This window comes from Delphinus delphis, chromosome 3 (genome assembly GCF_949987515.2).
Source record: "Delphinus delphis chromosome 3, mDelDel1.2, whole genome shotgun sequence".
Lineage (NCBI taxonomy): Eukaryota > Metazoa > Chordata > Mammalia > Artiodactyla > Delphinidae > Delphinus > Delphinus delphis.
The window spans coordinates 17,497,519-17,502,759 of NC_082685.1; positions in this window are offsets into that span (position 1 = coordinate 17,497,519).

Consider the following 5,241-nt stretch of genomic DNA (forward strand, 5'->3'; position numbering starts at 1 on the left):
GAAGTGGAGAGTCATTAATAAATACAGTCTTAGTTTTACAAGATGAAAAGATATGGATGTTGGTGATGGCTGCACACAATATGAATGTATTTCATACCACTGAAATGTACACTAAAAATGGTTAAGATGGTAAGCTTTATGTTATGTGTATTTTGCCACAATAAAAAATCTAAAAATGAGTAAAGAGGCAAACCACAGAATTGGAAAAAATATTTGCAAATCACATAAAGGATTAATATTCAGAATATATAAACAATGCCTAAAACTCTACAACAACAGAAAGCAACCAAACAAAAAATGGGCAAGGGGTTTGAATAAACATTTCTCCAAAGAAATGGCCAATAAACACATGAAGAGATGTTTAACATCACTAATAATTAGGGAAACGTAAATCCAAACACAAGACTACACATACATTAGAATGGCTATTATAAAAAATCAGAAAACAAGCGTTTTCAAAGTTGTGGAGAAGTTGGACCCCTTGTACATTGCTGCTGAGAATGTAAAATGGTGCACCTGCTGTGAAAACAGTATGGAAGTTCCTCAAAAAATTAAATATGGAATTACCATATGATCCAGCAATTCTACTTCTGGGTATATACACAAAAGAATTGAAAGCAGGACTCAGATATTTGTATGTACACAAATGTGCATAGCAGCATTATTCACATTAGCCAAAAGGTAGAAACAACGCAAATGCCCAATGACAGATGAATGGACAAACAAAATGTAGTGTATACATCTGATGGAATATTATTCACTCTTAAAAGGAATTAAATTCTGGTACAGATTACAACATGGAAGAACCCTGAAAACATTATGCTAAGTGAAATGTCAGACACAAAATGACAAATACTGTGTCATTCGCTTATATGAGTTTCTTGGAGTAGCAAATTCATAGAGACAGAAAGTGGAATGGTGGGTTCCAGGGACTAGGGAAGGAGGGAATAAGAGTTATTGTTTAATGGGCAAAGAGTTTCAGTTTGGGAAGGTGAAAAAGTTCTGGTGATGAGTAGTGGTGATGGTTGTACAACAATGTAAACTGAACTTAATGCCACTGAAATAACTGTACACTTTTAAATGGTCTAAATGCTAATTTTTACGTTATGTGTATTTACCACAATAAAAAAAGAAAAAAGTTTAAAACAAAACAGTAAGTGGAAACTTTAGTCTTGGAGAACTTACCAAGACATCATGAAAGTTTGACCACCTAATACCTTGTTTAAACATTGGTTGAACCTTCTAGATGTGTGTTCTCTTCGATTCTCTGTAAATATTATTGTGATCATGCCTGAAAAACAAATTCTTTCACATTAGCAGTGTTGATGAACTGCACTCACAGTGGAAGAACATGGGACTTACCAAGATCAACAAATTCATCAAAACAACCAGCTGTGCCCACCCTTCTGGCCCTCTCACTATGTGTTGTCACTTTCACTTCTGCTGTTTCAGTTCATGATTAGAATGTCCTTGTTCTCATAAACTGCTTCGACTCTTCTGTTGTCATTTCCATTCTCTCTCAACTGGTTCTCATGACTGTCATCCTTATTTCCTTCATGATTTTGACTACCAGAGTCTTTAGTTTGCATTTGGATGTAATAAGAGAAGTTTTGTCTCTGAAGTCTTTTCTTTTTTTTTCTGGTTTGCATTTTTGGCTTCTTTTTCTCTTGATTATTGTTTGACTAGGTTACTCCCTGCCTGTCATTATTTGCATTTTAATATGATCAAGAATACTGAAAAAATGTACAAATTAATTTGATATTAAGGCCTCCACAAGAGCAATTCAAGATGCATTTTAAGTTGCCACTTTGTTCTACTGAGTGGTGGTCACTGATGCACTGACATGTGTGTAGGAGTTGTGTCATTGGAGCACTTACTTTTCCAGGCAGTTTGGCTGCATCTGCAGCCACAGTGTGTTGTTTTTTCACCAGGAACCAACAAAACTTTGCCAAGGCAGACCAGGAAGAGGAACTAAGGCATGCAGGTCATCTGGGATGCATGAAGCACTCAGCTTCAATGGCCACTTTGCCATTGTGTACTTTAAGTTTTCTGGCCAACTGACACAGGGATTTGTAAGTTGTACTTCCTGAAATTCCATTCAAACAGGAGATGTTTAGTATGTTTACTACTGCACATGCTGCATTATCAGCTATATTCCTGACAGCAGAGAGCTTCCATCTTGACCTGTGTGGTAAGAACTAAACTCTCGCTTGCAGACGAGCTTGTGCCTCTGTGCCGCACAGTACAGGACATGAGTGTTCCTGGCAGCATTGCTGCACCCAAATGGCTAGCAGTTACTCACCTTTTCACAGAAGGATGTATACCATGTAAATAAGTGCAATGTGGGAAGATGTATCACACACTGACTCTCCCTTAACTGGATCCCCAGTGGCCCTGGATGAGAATGAAGGAGAGGCAGGGAAAGACACCAAATGCAGTTAAAGTTTGTCTTAACCAATTGCTGTTAAAATACTCAAGTGTTGCAAACATCACAGATCACAATGATGGGAATGCATTGCTCTGGCCCCGAGTGCAGCTTCATCTCATCTTCACGCCAAGGTGCCTCTTGTCACTCCAAGGTCCTGACAGTGCTTGGCACACAGCAGTGTTCAACAAATATTTTGTGACTGTTGCATGGAATGAATGTGGTTATGTTTTGACTATTAAAATAATTGTAGTGTTCAATCATTCCAAAATTCCTGGAATAAAGTCTACTTGGTCAGGATGTATACTGTTTCTGGGACCAACTTTTTATGGCCATGCCGAATTGCACTTTTGAAAACTTAAATACCTTCAGTGATTTAAAGTGACACATTTCCCATATACTGGTTTTCCAACATGTACTTGGGCCCAGTTCTGAGTGTTTTATCCACTGGTGTGTATGCACAGACACAAACTGTCAAGTCTTTACAACATGTTATAATTGCAGCATCTTTATGGGATATTTTAATTTCTGCTGGGTTAGTCCCCACCATGGCCTTCATATTTAGTTTTATTCCTGGGTTTTCTCACTTTTTTGTGTTTTGATACAAACTCTGAAATCAATTTATCTAGCTCCAGAAAAAAAATACACACACACACATTTTGAGTTGATCTGTTCAAGAATATAGGCTGCCTTATCATTCATCCAAATCTTTTTCTTTTGTATGTATGTGTGATGTTTTGTTTTGGTTTTTTTTTTCCCCCAGGAGTATTTTAAAGATTTCCTCATATCTATGTTCACATTTCTTGTTAAGGTCATAGGTATCTTATCTCTTTTGTTATTATAATTGGAGTCTTGTCTTCCATTATGTAACTTCTAACTGGAATATAGACTGGTTTTGTCATGTTTTATCTAATGACTTTACCGAATTTTCTTACTATTTGTGGTAGTTTCATAGTTTTCTCTTGGGTGTTCCAGATATGCTCTCTTTTTATAATAGGAGGTAGTTTTAAAGGCTCTTTTCCATTTCCCTGGTTGATCCTCTTGTGCCACTGTGGTGGCCAATCTTCCAATACGGTGTTAATTAAGCAGCAGGGGATAGAGGAGCAACATTTCTGTGACCCTAACTTCAGCAGAAAGGCACTCAATGTTTCCTCACTAAGGAAAGTGCTAACATTTAGGCTGAGGTATATATATCTTATTATCCATTGATTCCTTTTTTAAAAGTTGGAAATGGGTTTTGAATTTGTTAAGCACCTTTTCATTAATTTTATTCTCCTTAGAAAAGCAATTAGTATGGTGAATTATATCTATCGGTTTTCTAATACTTAATCATCTTTGCATTACTGGAATAAATCCTACATGATTATAATGTACTATTTAAAAAATAATGTTGAATTGTTTGTTAATCTTTCATCAGGATTTTTTTTTAATTGACAAGTTGGATTGTCTTAATTGTTTTCTGTGTGATCAGTTTTTGTCTTCACAACATTCTGCTCCCTTGTCTGTGTCTGGAACAGCATGGACAGCACTGGGACAATCCTGTGGTTGAAGGTCTGATATGATTCCCAAGGAGGCCATCTCAGCTAAGGACTTTTACTAGGATGGAGAATTTTTTCTTAAATTTCCCCATTTCTTCTATGGAAACTGGTCTCTAGTCTTCTGTCTCTACTGTGGTTAGTTTTGGTAAATTAGTTATTTCCTAAAAAGTGATACTTTTCATTTTGAATTTATTTATATAGAGGTGTACAGTATCTCTCATGATTTCTTAAATTTTCTGCGCTTAATTGTCGTTTCTTGTTTTGTGTATTTTTGGTCTTACATTATATCTCTTTTTGTGTGTGGCTGCATTGGGTCTTCGTTGAGATGCACGGGCTTCTCACTGCAGTGGCTTCTCTTGTTGTGGAGCACGGGCTCTAGGTGCGCGGGCCTCAGTAGTTGTGGCTCGCAGACTCTAGAGTGCAGGCTCAGTAGCTGTGGCACACGGGCTTAGTTGCTCTGCGGCATGTGGGATCTTCCCGGACCAGGGATCGAACCCGTGTCCCCTGCATTGGCAGGCGTATTCTTAACAACTGCACCACCAGGGAAGTCCCCTCACATTATATCTTGATTATATTCGTGATTTATTTTCCTACTTCTTGATTTTTTTTCAAAATCTATATTTCTAAAATGCTAGTTTTAGTGTTTTCTGATGTTTGGCTATTTATTTCTGCTTTTATCTTTTTTAGTTTCCTTTGTGTGCCAACTCTCAGCTCATGTTTTCCATTTCCCAAATTAGATGTTTGAATATTTAAAACTCTTTGATATTGATAGGTCTAAGTTTTTAAGATGACGACCTTCCCTTTGCCCTGGCTTTGGTCACACCCTGGATTCTATATCCAGACGCCAGGGTTTGTATGGCTATCCTTTCTAGAGATGCTGCAGTTTGGTTTATCCTTCTCCTCTCACCCTTCTGCCTGTCATTGTGATAAGGCAGGGTGATGAACATACTCTGTGTGCATGAGAGAGCCTGCACTCTGGATAGAAAGATGAACATAAGACTTCTGGGACACTTGCTTTGTAAATATTTAATATCTTACCAAATCTCAGGTGCCCAGAGCACTCAACCAATGTGCTCTGCTCTCCCATGTACCCCTGCCCTTCTGTGATGAGACCAGCCTCTGCCTTCCTGGGTGTGGCCCTGGTCAGCCTCCTCTTGGACCTCGCATGTGGGCCTGGCTGATTGCCCACACCTTGCTCAGGTGTGTGAAGACTTCGGCTGGAGCTGGGTAGGAACAGAGGCATGCAGCCATGAGGAAGCTGGATGAGGGCTGTGGTCC